We start from the raw sequence: 18306 nt of genomic DNA on the forward strand, positions 1-18306 counted from the left end.
TAAAGGACTAAATGCCTCTTTGGAGACAAAAGTGGGCCATCAATTATAATTTGTCATGAACTGAGGATCCGATTCTGCAAAGCTCCCACAGGATGAAATCACCATGAGTGAGGACATGCGATGCAGCATGGGTGAGGGCGGCAGAATCAGGCCCTCAATGAGTTATTCTTTTCATTTTCTGTCTGCCTGCGTAAATAGACATCCAGAAAGAGAGTGTTCCGAAGATAGGGAAAGGCAGCAAAACAGCTGCAGCGGGCCCGTTAGTAACATTCATATATTGAGTGAAAGGGAGTTTTAGGCTGAGCCAGTCTCTGATCCAAACTGCAGAGGGGAAGGGTTTGGGAACTGTCTCACCATGGCTACCCAGGGCTGAGAAAAGTATGCCAGCTCTTGGGGGGTGGAGTCTAGCATTTCAGGCTCTTTTCAGGGACGGAGAAAGCCAGAACATCAGGGCTCTGTTATTGGATGTCATAATCCCCCTCCCGAGAGTGTGAAAAATCAATTAGAACGAATTAGTGATGTGCCGAAGCTGGAAGTGGGTATTGTGCAGGGGGAATTACAGGCCCCGTCCTGCAGAGTCTGACTCACGTAAGTCATCCTGACTCAGGCGAGCAATCCCACTGCCCACAATGCAGCGCCTGCCCTGGCGTGGGTCGCTCTCAGGATGGGGCCCTTTAGCTGACATTGCTAGCCAGATGAATTTGTAACTCAGCTTCAAATGCACTTTAGACAGCTAGGAATGTACCCCTTTCATGTCCTTAGCTGTGGACGGGGTCCAAATGTGCTTCTCCTTGGGCCCATTCCACACCCATCTACCTACACAGACCTCAGTGGTGTTACTCCTGATTTACACCAATAGAACTTAACCAGAAGAAACCGACGAGCCACAACACTAGCACACAATTATTTGCGGCTCAGTACAAGTTCCAGGATCAATTAGTAAATCATTGCGCTGGTATAGAAGACAAATTATTGCTTATTAACGGTTTTACATCAGTTTTGTTTCTTCATGATAACTAAGGCTAGGGTGACCAGATAGCAAGTGTGAAAAATCGGAACAGGGGGTGGGGGGTAATAGGTGCCTATATAAAGCAAAGCCCCAAATATCGGGACTGTCCCTATAAAATCAGAACACCTGATCACCCTAACTAAGGGCCACATCTTAAAAGGGATTTAGTCGTCTAACTCCCTTTGAGAGCTGCTCCTGACAGCTGTGGCTGCCTAGTGCCTTCAGCTTCCCAAAGCGCTTTTCGAGCAGTGGACTACGCTACACATAAAGCCCTGGTTTTGTACAAAAACTAGGCGACGAGAGATTACCGACCTCCTTCTCACTTGCTGACAGGGTTACGTTTCTCTCCCATGTAGAAATGATAGGGCGCCTGGTCGTCAGGCGTGTTATTGTGTGTCGGTGTGTTGGCGTGCATCTGTGTGGCAGGGGAGTTGTGTTGAGAATGCACTGAGAAAAGGAGAATTTAGGGGAAACGTCCTATTAGATTGCAAAATCCTTTCCCAAGGGACCCGGTGGAAGCTTAAAACATTTAAAGCCAGAGTGGACAAAGCAAACAGGCCCTGATTCAGGAAAGCACTTAAGCCCACAGCTAAATAGATTGAATTCTTAAGTCAATTCCTATGCAGGACAGCACTTAAGTATGTTGTTAAATCCCTTAAACTTCAGTGGGACTAGGGAGGTTGGAGAATATACTGTAGGGAACAATACCCAAGAACTATGGGCTAGCATATGTTCTAACAGAATTTTGTCACTTCAGATCTAAGCCAGCTTCCACTGAAGACGGTAGGATCGAGCCCTTTATTTCTAGGATTCTTCCAGCCAGTGCACACATTTATGTGCATGTGTGTATGATATAGGTTGTGTGTATTTGCATGTCGTCTGTGTGTGTGTTTGCAGATGCGAATCTACAGGAAACCAAAGCCCTGGGTTGTTGTAACACAGGTACCATACCAGCGGTGCTGTGGGGTGCGCTGGCTGACCTAAGATATGCGACATCTCCAACCAGCCTACAGGAGAACCAAGGAAATTAGAAGATGACAAAAATGATCTGTCTCCAGGTAAATCCAGGTGGGTTTATCAGCTCTTTTGGAAAGACTCACCAGATCACAGATTCCAAGGCCAGAAGGGATCATTGTGATCATCTAGTCTGACCCCCTGTATAACACCGGCCTGAGACCTGCCCCACAATAATTCTTACAGCAGAGCTTTTAGAAAACCAACCAGTCTTGATTTAAAACTTGCCAGCGATGGAGAATCCATCCCGACCCTTGGCACATTGTTCCAATGGTTCATTACTCTCACTGTCCATTACTCACACCTTATTTCCAGTCAGAATTTGTCTAGCTTCAACTTCCAGTCATTGGATTATGTTAGACCTTCCTCTGCTCGATTGAAGAGTCCATTATTAAATATTTGTTCCCCACATAGCTACTTATAGACTGTAATCAAGTCACCCCGTAGACATCTCTTAGTTAAGCTAAATAGATTGAATTATTTGAGTCTATCACTATAAGGCAGGTTTTCTAACCCTTTCCTCATTTTCATGGTTCTTCTCTGACCCCTCTCCAATGTATCATCATTCTTCTTGAACTGTGGACACCAGAACTGGACGCAGGATTCCAGCAGTGGCCACACCAGTGCCAAATACAGAGGTAAAATAACCTCTCTACTCCTACTCGAGATTCCCCTGTTTATGCATCCCAGGATCACATTAGCTTTTTTGCCCATAGAATCATACTGGGAGCTCATATTCTGATTATACACCACGACCACCAAGTCTTTTTCAGAGTTACTGCTTCCCAGGATGGAGTCGCTCCCACCCTGTAAGTATGGCCTCCATTCTTAGTTCCTAGGCCAGAGGTGGGCAAACTACAGCCCGCGGGCCACATCCGGCCCACAGGACCATCCTGCCTGGCCCCCGCACTCCTGGCCCGGGAGGCTAGCCCCGGCCCCTCCCCCGCGGACTAAGCTCGCTCGCTCCGCCGCCGGCGCAATGCTCTAGGCGGCGGGGCTGTGAGCTCCTGGGGCAGCGCAGCTGCAGATCCCAGCCTGACCCGGTGCTCTGTGCTGCGTGGTGGTGGCGACGGCGGCTGCATGGCCCAGCTCCAGCCGGGTGGCACGGCTGGAGCGCCGCCAGCCACTGGTGCTCTAGGCAGAACGGTAAGGGGGCAGGGAGCACGGGGGGTTGGATAGAGGGCAGGGGAGTTCAGGGTGGTGATCAGGGGCCGGGGGGTAGGTAGGGGTCAGGGTGGTCGGGGGGGACAGGGGATCGAATGGGGGCAGGGGTCCCGGGGGACAGTCAGGAAGGAGGGGGGTTGGATGGGGTCGCAGGGGGCAGTCAGGGGCAGAGGTTCTGGGGACAGTCAGGGGACAGGGAGAAGGGGTGTGTGGATGGGGCAGGCGTCCCAGCGGGGCTGTCAGGGAACGGGGGCATTGGATGGGGCAGGAGTCCCGGGGCGGGGCAGATAGGAGGTGGGGACCGGGCCACAATCCCCTCCCCTAACCGGCCCGCCATACAATTTACAAAACCCGATGCGGCCCTCAGGCCAAAAAGTTTGCCCACTCCTGTCCTAGGCGCATACATTCACATGTAGCCATATTAAGAAGTATATTGTTTGCTTGTGCCCAACTTACCAAGCTATCCCGATCGCTCTGTATCAGTGAGCTGCTCTCATTTCCCATTTGTACAATTTTTTGCCATCTGAAAACTTTATCAGTCACGATTTTATGTTTTCTTCCAGGTCATTAATAAAAATGTTGAAAAGCTTAGGGCCAAGAACCAATCCTTATAGGACTCTGCTAGAAATACACCCACTCTATGACGATTCCCTGTTTATGATTACATTTTGAGACTTATCGGTTAGGAGCTATTAAGCCATTTAATGTGGGCCATTATATTAATTCTATATCTTTCTAGTTTTTTAATCAAAATGTCCTGCAGTATGAAGTCAAATGCCTTGCCAAAGTCTAAGTATAGTACATCAACACTATTACCTTTATCAACCAATAAAAAATATCACATTACATTTACAGGATCTATTTTCCATAAACCCATGTTGATTGGCATAAATTATATTACCACCCTTTAATTCTTTATTCATTGAGTCCCATATCAGCCACTCCATTATTTTGCCTGGAATCAATGTCAGACTGACAGGCCTGTAATTACCCAGGTCATCCTGTTTTCCCTTTTTAAATATTGCCACAACATTAACTTTCTTCCAGTCTTCTGGAACTTCTCTGGTGTGCCAAGATTTATTGAAAATCAACAATAACATTCCATTGAGTTCCTCAGCCAGCTCTTGTAAAACTCTTGGATGCAAGTTATCTGAACCTACTGATTTAAAAATGTCTAATTTTAGTAGCTGTTGTTTAACATCCTTATGAAATACTAGTGGAACAGAAATAATGTTATCATATGATATGACTGCATTATCTGTTTTCTTCCCCAAATACAGAAGGAAATATTTATTGAACACTTTTGCTTTTTCTGCCTTATTATTGATAATTCTATCATTTCCATTTAGCAATGAACCAACATACTTGTCAGGATTGTTTTTGTTCCTAATACACTTTTAAAAACTCCTCCCTATTATCCTTCATTCTTCTGGCCATATATTTTGCCTTGTGTCCCTTTGCTTCCCTTATCAATTTTCTACAATTCCCTGAGGCAGCAAAATAGTATGATGCTACACAACGGTGTAAACTAAGTCTTGCCCCCTAACACACCTCATTCAGAGGGAACATGATCTTGTAATTAAGGCACAAGAGTCAGGAAATCTGGGTTCAGTTTTTGGAGCTGTCACTGACTCCCTGGGTGACCAGGGGCAGGTTATTTTATCTCTCTCTGCCCTCACAGCCCCCATCTATAACATACCTACCTAGATCACAGGAAATTTGTTAGGTTGAGTTCAATTAATATATATAAAGTGCTTTGAGATCCTCAGATGGAAAGTACTATGGAGGTGCAAAACATCATTATTATTTGAACTGAAAGGTTACATAGTTTCACAGTCTGTTCTGGATGTGGTTTAATACCACTAGTTCAGTAGGTACCAGCCAGGAACAGCCAGCCCTTCCGTTATGTGCCTTTCAAACTAGACCTCCGGAGATGTAACGGATGTTCCCAAATCCCTCAGGAATCAGTTGTCCATCCGGTTTTACTCTTCCTTTGCTCCTCCCAAGCTTCAGCTAAGGTCTCACCAGCTCCAGATTAAGAGGCTCAATTAGCATTTAATTGGGGCACCAGCGATTGGCTTTAGGGTCCAATGATAGCAACAGTGAGAGTAAGCGGGTTCGGGTCTTCTGTTCAAGCACATTGCCTTCACTCCAGGACTGTAAGTGATTCAATCAGGAGGGTAAATGCTTTCCTTCGCTTCTCTTTTATGGTACAAAAACGAAAACCCAAACTCTGATTAAAAACCTTTTTTTTTAAATTCACCTGCCCATCTTTCCTCTGTCTCTGTCTCCCTTTCTATCCAAACTCATAATTAATCGCTCAAGGCAAAAGTAATGAATGTTAATTGGCCATCTGTACAAAGACTAATTAAAATCTACCATGCTGGGGATTAAAACATACCTATAGCAACTGACTGAATTGAGAATGAGACAGAGGAGAGATTGAGAAAACAGCTGAAAGGCTTGTGCAAAACACAATTTCGCTTAGGTGTGAGATGAGTTGCAACTTAGAGATCTGAGATGCTTTATTTAAAAAAAAAAATAAAAGGGAAAGAAAGAAACTTCTCCACTGTGAGCCAATATGGGAGGATTTGATTAATGGAAGTAAAACCCACCAGAGATTTCAAAGGAGGCAAAATTTACTTTAGGCCCTAACATTTCAGTTTTTGTTTTGATTAAAAAAAAAAAAAGAATAGACATCACCACAAAAACCTCAGAAAGGGAGAGAAAATGTTTCATGATCATTCCCTGAAAGGCTCAGTGAGAATGGGGGTGGGGGGGAAACAGGAGTTGGATTTGAACAATCTCCTGAGGTACTGAGAATCCGAAAGCAACAGGATTGGGTTTAAGACCCAGAGAGTGAAACTGACTAACATGTCAAAGTAGAAATAACCAGTCTAATATCACCCATCTCATTTAGGACCTGATCTAAAACCCATTGACAATAATGGAAAGACGCCCACTTTATAAAGTGCAAAATACAAACATAGGAATTGCCAGACTGGGCCAGACTTGAGGTCCATCTAGTTCAGTATCCTGTTTCTGACCCTGGCTAGCAACGGCTGCTTCAGAGGAAAGTGCAAGGAACCCCATAGTGGACAGTTACGGGCTGTTGGGTCCAGAGTTATTTTAAGTTGCTTCCTGATCCCCAAAGCTAGAGACCGATTTATGCCCTGAAGCATGAATTGAAACAAGTAAATCACATTTGTAACATTATTGCAGTTTTAATAAGAAACCTCTGGTGCCTGCTGCTTATCAGGTTGATCACGATCAGCTCGCTGTTTTCCTGTGCTATTGGTAGCCACTTGTTACTGCTTGTCTTATACTTAGATGGTAACCTCTTTGGGGGAGGGACTGTCTCTTTGCTATATGTGGGGCTCGGGCTTTTAAGAGTTCTAAGTCATAGTAAATAATAATACTAATAAGAAGGCATTTATTCTAACTTATCTGTATCCGTTTTATCTTGAGAGCTGCAGTACTTAAAGTTGCAGTGAAGTCCCAGACAGAGGGTTTTTTTCTTAGTAGCATGTAACAGGCCAGCAATGTTTGCCTGAACGTCTCCTGCCTGATAGGCGCTGATCCTGTTGGGAAAGGGTTAAGTGGGATCTGCTGGACTTAGGGACAGATCCTACAAGAGGCTCGTCTCGTGAGGACCCCTGAAACCACATGTGAATCAGTGTCTCACAAGGCAGGTGACTCATTACTCTATCTGGAGTTAAAAGAAATGGGAGTGGCTATGTGGGGAAAGAAGACCTAGGGTATGGGCAGAGCTGTTCTGAGGGAGGAGCCTCGGGAGCAGCGAGGACTTGGGGACACATCTGAAGGTGAATTTTAAGATGTCTGATTGTTAATTTCTTTATTAACAAAGACAAACCTCAGATAGGGGCCACAGCCTGTGGACTTTGATTTGGAGTAGGTTGGGAAAGGCCCCTGTTCACACAGTGATAGTTTACAAAACTAACTTGGTAATTAACTGAAGCAAATATAATACTAAAAATCCTTCCCTCCCCTTTAACAGCACAAAATCCCGTATAAACTAAGGGGCCACTAACAACTTCAATGTGGCTCAGAAGGTACATTCTCTGGAAACAAACTTTTATAAAACACCCCTGGAAAATAGGTGATTATTACTGGTACCCCCATCCCCGAAATGGGGATACTATGTCCCAGCTGGGGTTATTAATATCCTCAGTCTCCGTAACTTTGGATCATCTCTTGAAGTTTCTCTGAACGCCCAAACATATGTGAAGTGGGGGAGGGGAAGGAGAGGAATTTCAAATGGGCACAATATCTGTTAGCCAAATGAGTGTGACATTTCATACAACACTCTACATGCCAAATTCTGCCCACCCGTGCAGCCACACTGAGTACAATACTGAGGGCAGATACCATGGTGATGAGCAGAGATCTGTCTTTAGATAGAAAGAAAGAGAGAAAAATAAATTTGTCCCCTACGTATCTCCAGCAATAAGACCGAGAGGACACCAGGGACAGATATTTGCATGATCTCTCTCTTTCTCTCACCCCCTCCCCCCTGAGTAACGCTAATAAGCCATGGTGCAGTGTCTAACACAATGGCCTGGGAACCGGTAGACTCACTTCTACACTTGGTTCTGCTGCTGACTTGCTGTGTGAGGCCTGCAAGTTGCTTAATCTCTCTGAACCCCTTTTATAAGGGGGAGATGGGATAATCCTTGTCATTGGAGCTTTTAAGGACAGGTAAGAACAGCCATACTGGGTCAGACCAATGGTCCGTCTAGCCTAGTATCCTGTCTTCTAACACTGGCCAGTGCTGCTGAGGGAATGAACAAAACAGGACAATTATTGAGTGATCCATCCTCTAGGAACTTATCTAACTCTTTTTTAACCCCGTTATGCTTTTGGCCTTCTCCCAACATCCCCTGGCAATGAGTTCCACAGGTTGGCCGTTCTTTGTGTGAAGAAGTACTTCTTTTTGATGGTTTTAAACCTGCTGCCTATTAATTTCATTGTGTGATCCCTGGTTCGACAATCACCTGTCAGGGACGACCTAGGTTTACGTGGTCCTGCCTCAGCGCTACGGGGCTGGAGTAGGTGCCCTCTTGAGATCCCTTCCAGCCCTACCTTTCTATGATTCTATTATAGTTTGACTTGCCCACCTTTCAGAGGAGCTCTGAGATCTGTGGATGAGAACTATAGTCCTTAAATATCCCCAACCCAAGGAGTTGTCTCAGAGGAGGAAGACTTTCCCCACCTATTTTTAGCTCTGCAGGGTGGCCCCCAGCTGCCCTGTCTAAGCAGTGTTCGTTTGCCAGAGAGAACCCACAAGCCACACTTCATAAGAGAGATCCAGGTGGCCAAAGCTGCTGTGGTCTCAAGGCTGTCCGGTGGCCTGTGTCAAGCGCGTTGGTGGCCTCAGCCCAGGCGACTATCACAACTAGTGTTGGTCAGTGCCCCATTGCTGGCAGCCTCCGCAGCATGGCCAAGGGCTGAGTAGGCCAAAGAAATGGAGCTCCCCTCTAATCCCACAGGTGGTCCTGCCTATCGTCAGTGTTCAGCCCTTCAGCTGAGCATTTGTAAACCTCCATTGACTTCAGTGGGGGATGCGGGGACTCAGCACCTCTCAGGAGTGGCTTGTCTCCATGCTGGACCGGAGCCCCCTAGTCCGTAAAGCACTTTGGGATGAAAGGCACAACATTAAGGCCAAACGCCGTGACAAATCTGTGGCTACCTCAGATCTCCCAGCAGCCACTGTGCTGCGCCAGGTCCTTGCTTGTATCTCCATGGCAGCAACAGGGAAAGAATCGCCATCTCCATAAGCACAGGCCTCCTACCACGCCAGCCCCTATGGGCAACCTAGATACATACTTTTAATGGGACGTATTAGGCAGCCCCAGACTCCCAGTCTGTCTCCTCCCTACCCCACCTCTAGTCCCAGTCTCGCTACCCCACAGGCTCCGTGTCCCTCCCAGTCAACTCACCCCATCACGCCCAGATCTGGCTCTTTCCCCCTTGGCATTCAAATTCCTCCACCACAGTGCCTGGGCCCAGCAGCGGGTCATGGAGAGTGCAGGAGAGACAGGCCCCATCACCCGTGCTGCAAATGCAGAGGAAGTCCTGCTCAGCCCTGGGCTTGAGAATGTCCAGCATGGATGGAATCTGTGGGGCATTTATCTGTGACGCTCTAGCAAAGCTCTACTGAGCATGTGCAAAGTGCAATTTTGAAAAGGCTTATAAATTGGCCAAATTTGGGCCGATTTCCAGGGGGAGAGTAAAGGGCACGTCCCTGACTCAAAGGCCACTCCCCCACTGCCAGATTTCAAGCTCCAGCTCCAAAGCATGGGGATGCTAGAGCTTCTCAAGGAAAAGGTTGTCAGAATCTTTTTACATGGGCAAAACAATGTATTTATCCATAACCTCTTTCTTGGAAATAGCTGAGCAATTTAGGCTCAACATTTTCTAGAAAAATTGAGCCTGAGGCAGACACATGAGGAGGAAAACGATTAAAGTTTGGCTAAGTTATAAGTATCTGAAAGCAGGGGCTTAGAATGGGAAGTGTTGGGCAACCTTAACGCTAAAGGGTGCTACCAATTCCACCTATAAGAGGCAGTGTGATGTAATGGAGAGAACACTGGGGTGGGAGTCAGGAGGCCTCTGGTCTATTCCCAGTTCTGCCACTGATATGCTATGTGAATTTAGGCAAGTGACTTCCCCTCTCTGCGCCTGCTTCCCTTCCCACTCTTTGTCCCGTCTGGCTAGACTGTTAGCTCTTTGGGGGCAGGGACTGTCTTTTACTGTTTTGAACACACCCAGCAGAAGGGGCCCCTGATCTCAGCTGGTGCTTATAGGCCAGTGGTTCTCAACCTATTTATCATTTATCAGAGGGGTAGCCGTGTTAGTCTGAATCTGTAAAAAGCAACAGAGGGTCCTGTGGCACCTTTGAGACTAACAGAAGTATTGGGAGCATAAGCTTTCGTGGATAAGAACCTCACTTCTTCAGATGCAAGAAGTGAGGTTCTTACCCACGAAAGCTTATGCTCCCAATACTTCTGTTAGTCTCAAAGGTGCCACAGGACCCTCTGTTGCTATTTATCATTGTGGGCCGCATATGTGGCCCCCAAAGTGTTACCGGGACTGCAGGTTGAGAACCACAGGGCCCCCTACCTAACCTTCTGCCCACAAACCCAGTGTCCTCCGCCCCCCCCCCCCCAGAATGGGGCCAGGAGCGGAGAGCTGGGCGTGGGGCAGGGATCCCGACCCCGGACCCCGCTGGGACCCTGCAGTGCGGGGCAGGCAGCAGTCAGCTGCCTGGACCCCGTGGTGTAGGGCTGGGTGGAAGCTTGCTGCCCGGACCCCGGACGCTGCGGAGGTCGGGGGGTAGCAAGGACCTTGACCTTGGACACTGCCGTAACCCCGGAGCCCACTGCTCAGCAGGGCGGCAGCTGGTATCCTGGATCCCACCACACGGGAGGGCAAGTGGGAGCTCAAAGCCCGCAGCCTTTAGCACACAGCTGAGCTGGGACATAGTTGTGCACTAATTGAACCACATGTGGGCCGCAGGTTAAGAATCACTATGCTAGGCACTAGTAAAATCATTACAATCTGGAATATAAAGCCGCACCGGCAGAACCAATTGGGTTCGTTTGTCTGGGTTCACCCAGAGGATGCAAAGTATCATTTTTGCAGGGATGTCACTATGGCCAATGCAGTTCTTGAAAACCACATTTACATTTCTACCCCGATATAACGTGACCCGATATAACACGAATTCGGATATAACGCGGTAAAGCAGCGCTCCAGGGGGGCGGGGCTGCGCGCTCCGGCGGATCAAAGCAAGTTCGATATAACGCGGTTTCACCTATAACGCGGTAAGATTTTTTGGCTCTTGAGGACAGCGTTATATCGGGGTAGAGGTGTATTGCCTGCAATTACCAAAGCATATTGTGCAACACCCCTGCCCCTCCCCCCGCCAACCAGCAGACCCTGGAAAGTAACCGGAGAGCAGAGCAGCTGTAAATTGTCCTTGTCACAGGCACTGTCGTCGGTGTTTAAAATATTGTTGCTGTGAACTGGGAGTGGGGGAGGAGGAGGAGGGTGTTGGCGCTGCTCTCTTGCTCGCTCGGTGCTCAGAACTCGCTGTCGGCGCTTGGTTCCTGTTTTCGCAGATGACGCTGGGTTTACTCGCGGCAGAAATGACCAATGTGGCTCTGTTGCCGGTGTTATTTACAGCTCCCACTGACACACTCACTTGCATCAGCCCTTTGAAGGAGGCAGAATATTTCCCTTCCCTTTTGGCCTGATCACTGCAGGCCTATGGGAAGGTTTGTTCGTGTGGGATGGTGGGGGACCACAGAGAGGCACAACCAACACCATGCTCATGGGTGGCTTGAGGTACACAGATGCCCCCAAGAAGCCGTTGTCTAATGCGCCGCTGAACTTCGGCCAACGAGGGACACGGGAAGTTTCTGTGACTCTAAGGACTCATAACAATAATGTATCACTGCACAGAGCAGTCGATTCCTGCACACTCTCTTTCCTCCAGCCCCCCCCTCCCCAAACATGCTGAGCCAGGATTGGAGCCCCCAGCATCGGTCACCAGCTGGGGATCAAACCAAGACATTCTGCACCAAAGCTCAGGCAATCTGAGCTAACGGAGGAACTCTGTTGGCAGGCAGCAGGAGTAGGTTGTTATCTGCTATATGGACTAGCCCCTGGAGGGAGGGGGGAAGAGGGAATGCGACGCACAATTCACTAGGGTGTTACCTGAAGATGCTGTATATTAGTAAGGGACATCTAGGGGGACAGCACCCAAGTTCTGAGTTGGTCACCCAGCTAGGTGAGTTTGGCCCATTTCCCCCCTTCACCAACAAAGCACCTGCCCAGCTTAGCCCATTTCCTGTCTGAACAACCCCTGTGGAGTTCTTCCCTTCAGCAAGCTCATCTACCAGGGGCCAGGCTGCCTGTTAGCCCTGAGGGGGGCAGGGAACCAAGAGGGAGAGGCATAGATCTGGCTGCCAGCTATTAACTGCAATGTTTTGTAATGTGGGTTCTGATTAACAGGAAGCAGGTGAGAGTGGAAAGTCCAGAGCAGTGAAGACCAAATGCATGATCCACATGCACAGGCTGGCTCGTTAGTGATTTCTTCCCACCGCCCCCATAATGTGCTTTTTCCGCTTGGCTCCGTTTTTGCAGCTACCCTTCTCCTTTATTTATTGTTTGGCTGGTTACACAGTGACGGGCAAATGTCAGAGACCTGGTGCGGAAAGTTCAGATCCTCACTCGATCCTTTGGCTCTGAAAGACGGGGCTGGGAGGAGGAACAGGAGAACAGACTCTTTAAGCGGCAACCTGTCCCCCTGAGGCCTGCCGAAGCCCACGCCATTCAGAGGGGCGTGATATGGAATAAGTTAACCGCACATATTTGAGCCACATACAAGGTGCCAGATCCTCAGCTGGTATAAATCAACATAGCTCCAATGACTTCATGCTGGGATCTGGCCCAAGTTTCGGTGATGTGATGCGGTTCAGGTTCTGGGCAATGCTTTGGTTGCTTTTAACTGGCTCTTTGTGTGAGTGTAGTGATGGCCAAAGGCATAAAATGTGTGTCACATCCTCCTCCAGTAGCATGCAGAAGACGACAGCCTACTACTGCTAGCAGCGAGTGGATTTATTCCTTTTTCTTAAGTGGTAACAGTCCAGGTTTTGGTGCTTAATGCCCTGGGTTCAAGCACTGCTGATGACCCAAGGTGAGGGGTTCTTACAAAAGGTGTTGGCTTGACTGCCCTGGAAACTGATGGCATCTGTCCATCCATAGCACAGACAATAGCAGGGCAATCTTCATCTGCACAGCCCCCAGCTGGAAGGAACCAGGCCTCATACATCCAACCCTGCCCTCTGTCTCTGTGCTGAGTCTGCCAGCAGTGGGGGCCAGTTAGCTGCGGCATGTTCTATGAGGTAATCAGTGGATGGGTGGAGACTGGGAACTAGACTGAAAAGCTTCACATGGGCGACCAAGCAGCCACTGGCTGGTAATAAGCAACAGAGCGTCCTGTGGCACCTTTAAGACTAACAGAAGTATTGGGAGCATAAGCTTTCGTGGGTAAGAACCTCACTTCTTCAGATGCAAGACTGGTAATAGCTTTCACTCATCACTTGGAGTCCTTGGGACCATCTCTTTGTTATATGTTTGTGCACTGCCTAGCACAACAGGGAGGGGACCCAGACTGGGTCCGATCAACGGTTCATCTAGACTCATATCTTGTCTCTGACAGTGGCCAATGCCAGATGCTTCATAGGAAATGAACAGATCAGGGCAACTATCGAGCAATCCATCCCCTGTTGCCCACTCCCAGCCTCTGGCTGTCAGAGGTTTGCGGACGCCTGGAGCTCTGGACGTGCTGTGGCAATGCAGAATAAATAAATAAAATGGATTCAGGCTGTATTCATAGATTTTTAAGGCCAGAAGGGACCACTGTGATCATCTAGTCTGACCTCCTGCATGGCACGGGCCAGAGAACCTCTCCCAGTGATTCCTGCACCGAACCCCAGAACTCCTAGTGGAGCTAGAGCTATTCAAGCTGGAAAGAAGGATCAAAAATACAAACAAAAGGGAGAATCAAAACAAATACAGTTTGTACAATGGCAACCTCATCTTTCCTTCCTGTCTGAAGTCCACCCTCCAGTATCTTTCCATACTAAGCGATGTGAATCAACCCAATTCAGCCTGGAAGAAGAACTTGGTAGCTTTGCCCTGGGATGGTTTAATTAATAACAGATCATTTCTGAAATGTCCCTCCATTAACCACAATATAGCCTACTAAATAATAACTCATTAAAGGCACTTGAAGCCCTGGGGAACAGCACAGTTTACCAGCTAACTGATTGCTCCATCGCTCTAAACTGGGTTAATCTGTTATCTGTCTCCGCTTTACTGACCAACGAAATGCTACGTGTTAGAGGGCAGAATCTCCTGGGGGCAAAGCTGATGTGCAGCGTTTTATTTAATGCTGAGACACTGACAAATGGATCAAGGGAATGTGGGGAGGAAAAAGAGAGTTCAGGATCCGGGCCGAGAAAAACTCAGAGGGTATGCTTACACCGCAGTGGGGAGCACGCTTCCCGCCTGAGTAGACAGACCCGTGTGAGCTGGCTTGCACTAGTGCACTACCAATAGCTGTGTGGATGTCGCAGCACCAGACCCAGGGAGGCCTTTCTTTCTGGTCTCTCTTGTTGCTGGGCTGGTTGCTGCATCCGTGCAAACCCCTTGTGCAGATGCATTGCCGTGTGTAAAAAATTACTTGCACCCATGTGACTTACCCCATTTTGAAACCCTTTCTTATACTGAGGCAATGTGTCTACATTAGGGGGTCTGATTCTCTGCTTCCCAGCCCCTCGTGCAGTTACTTACACCAGGGCAGACAACAAAATGCTACTGACTCAGAAGGGTCATATTTTTATGGCAGGTGTCACCAGCTGGTGCTGTTTACAGAGAGTCTTCCAAGTTCTTAGGGTGCAAACTAGTGTTCAGTCTTGGAAAGACACAGTTAGTCGTTAGTTTGGGGCTATGCAGGGTTCTGTGTAGAGACAGCTTCTAGTGAAGGAGCTGCAGGTGCAGCAGGGGTCTGGGAACTAGGTGTTGGTGTTGGGTTGTGATTCCTGCAAGAAGGGATTGCCCTGCACACAGTGTGACCACCTCTGGTCCAGGACTGGTGCATCCATGCAAATAAAACAAGTTGCACTTAAAATATACCCAGACACCCCATCATCGATTCCTCTTCCACTGGGAAGCCAGCCTTGGATACCTGCCACTGCTCGGCAGAGGGCCGATGCTGATGTCAACAGTGGGACGCTGGTATTGGGAGAAGGGGCCTGGTATTAAACACACACTTTGCAGGACTATCAGGATCTAATGGCTGGAAATTGTTGGTTGGGATCATTGAGTAGTGCAGAAAAGAATGTACCAGGTGTCCGGCATCCATTCAGGCACCCCAGGGGAGGAGCTGTGTGAGAGAAGTGTTTGAGATTTACACAGTCCCTGTAAGAGGAAATCTCCAACACAACAGCCTTTAATGAGAACCAGAGAGTGAAACTGACAAGCGACCACAAGTGAAACTGATCAGTCTAGATTCACTGTCGGAGTCCAATAGAATGTAGAAAGCAAAACCACAAATGATGAAAAGTTATGGATTATGTAAGTAACAGATTTAAATAAAATATGTAATCTATATACTTTATATGGGCCATGTTGCCTGAGTCTTCCACAGTCTTCAATATATTTATCTTCACTTTCCCTGCGAGGTCAGGCAGTACTGTTATCCCATTTTACAGTGGGGGAAATGAGACAGCAGCCTAGAGCCACAAAACAGACTTAGGCGTGGTGACACTCAGCATGGTGGTCAGGGGGTCCAGTTTTAAAAGTAGGAGGGCTATGCCCTCCCACTTTTTACCATCCATAAGGACAAGCAACAGGAGGAGGGGTGGGGTCTTGGGGGGAAAGGGCAGAAGCTCAGAAGTGAGGGGTGGAGCCTCAGGGTAAGGGGTGGGGTGGGGGTGGGTCCCGCTGTTAGGAAGCTTCCCCCACCCTTGGTGGTGGTGCCTAAAAGCTAGAAAAAACACAGGAACAACACTGCAATCCACATAGCGTGAGCTAGGCACCTGGGCTCCCTACACAGTGAGTGAGGAGAACTGGGTACCTTAGGTTGTGATCCACAGAAGCCAGTGGGCAAGGCAGGGAGCCGTCTAAGCCAGCCCGGGGGAGATGCTGGTGAGAGGAGTGTGGGCTAATTCCTGGCCCGCTCTCAGAATTTGGCACCGAAGTCCAGGCTGCTGGGAGGCGCATTTCTCCATCAGCAATCCACAACCCAGGGGAAGACAGGCGCCCCTCTGCCTGAGTCACATGTGGGGCCCAATCCCGTAAGTGCACTCAGAGATCACCTAACCCCATGTGGCGGCCCCTTATAACCTTTAGCCCAGCGGTTAGGGTACTCAGCATGTGGGAGAGCCCCCGTTCAAGTCCTCTCGGCCTGCTGAGAAGGGATCTGCACAGGGGTCTGATCTCAGGTGAGCACCCTGCCCACCGGGCTACAGAGTCTATTAAAGTGGAACGGTTTCAGTAGGAGAGATTGGGGGAGACTCCTTCATCATATCCCATAGCCCAGTGGGGAAGCGACTACATTTCAGGTGCCACGCGTGTTTAGGTGCCTACCCGGTTAGTCAGCAGCTAAGGGGGATTTTATGGATTGCAGTGGTGCCTAAAAGCAGGACTCAGGTGCCTATGTACCTTTGTGGTTCCCACTCAGAGAAACTAAGGCCCAAAGGTTCAATTTGAAATCCACAGAAGCTAGGAGCCCACATACCACTGTAGATCTAGGCCTAAGTGACTCACCTAATATCACGCAGGAAGCCCATGGCAAACCAGTGCCTTGAACCTACTGAATCCCAGCCCAGCAACGTAGCCAGTGGGCCATCCATCTTCTTCACCAGGAACCTGAGGCATTATCAGTCCCACTTGTAAAGGGCTCTCATGAGCATAAGAGAGAAGTTTCTCAGCTGGTGTCAATCCCCTGGAGCTCTATCAACTCTCAATGTCAAGGGAAGGACAGCCGTCTACAGCAGCTGAGAACATGGCCTGGGACTTTTCACATGAATTGGGCAATACCTCCTTTGCCGTTGGCCTGATCACCCAGAAGTCACACTGAATGGAATGGGACCTGCACCTGTGAAAAATCAGGTCTTCAAATGAGATTCACTCACCCCACAAAGATGCTCCCAGGACCCAGGTGAAATACCTGAGTACTTAGTGTGAAGGGCAGAGAAAATTCTTCTGGTTTGTTTTTGGTGTGGTGAGATGGCGCTTCAGCGCCTTTCTAAGAAACATTTAATATACTGAGCAGTTGAGGCCCTGGTGACGGACTGACCCCAGAGCAGCATGGGGTCAGCGTCCAAGCTTGGGAAGGTCGCCGCATATGCTCCCTTTTTAATTTGGAAGGTTTTGCATTGTGGTCACAAGGATTTGGCGGGGATTTCTGGCAGAGGCACCAGCCCAGCCTCTAGCAGGGACTCAGGTTCAGAGATCCCAGAAGTGACTTCAATGCCTTTAAAAAACAAACCCTCTGCATGCTTCAGTCTAAAGCTCTTAGAGGGCTGTGTTGTCAGTGTGGGACACATCACTGCATAGGAAGCATAAAAGAAGCTGTGTTTTCTACTGGTTAGAGCAGGGGGGTAGGAGGTCAGGGCACCTGGGCAAGGTGTGTACGTCAAACGGTTTTCAGAAGTGCTGAGTCCTCACTGACCTCAATGGGATTTCTGACGTGACTAAGAGGCAGAATCAAGCCCTTACGTTTGCATCAGCACTGCCAATTAAAATGCGTTCTGCTTGCGCCTGGTTGTCTTCCTCTGTAGCCTGCTCTGCCTCTGCAGTGCCTGTCGTGAATGGCTCCATCTTGTGTTCTTAGTCGGAACTCTGCCCATTGTCATGAGCAGTCCTGCAGTCAAGCTCAATTTTGCCACGAGAGGCAACTGACTGGAGTCCTCAAGCTAAAGTCAAAGAGATGCAGATTGGAAAAGTCTGAGACAGACTCCCCATCCTGGGGCCCAAAGAGAGAGAGTGTGAGAGAAATAACTGGGAGGTACTCCTGGGAGGAGGTGAGTGACTAACATACATGAGGAGAGTTCCCCACTGTGATCATAGATGGGGTCAGATTTCAAACTTCCCACCCTTCAGTTCTGACGTCCCATCTTCCGTTGTGACAGACCACCTCCTTTGAACGCCAGTCTGCGTCACAGTGAGATTCACCCGGGAGCTGGAGCAAAGAGAACATGGAGACCAACAAGGGAAGGAGACCCCAGAGCCAAGTTCTAACACCCCCTAGCAGCGGCTTAACGCATAACTGCCTGCTGCAGGACTTCTTACAACATCCTCCCTGCTGGCTCTTGTCAGAGATGAGATACTGCACTAGATGGACCAGTTTGGCAATTCCTATGTTCATGTGAAAGGCCTAGTGAGCACTTTCATGCTACAGGGAATCAGTCAGCCTTAAACAAGAAAGCAACTACAAACTAGAAACAAACAACAGGCATCCACACAGTTTGAGTTCCAGTTTTGTCTTCACTGTTCACTAGTGACCACACCCCAGCTGGTCC

The sequence above is a fragment of the Chrysemys picta genome, chromosome 5 (genome assembly GCF_011386835.1).
Source record: "Chrysemys picta bellii isolate R12L10 chromosome 5, ASM1138683v2, whole genome shotgun sequence".
Taxonomy (NCBI): Eukaryota; Metazoa; Chordata; order Testudines; family Emydidae; genus Chrysemys; species Chrysemys picta.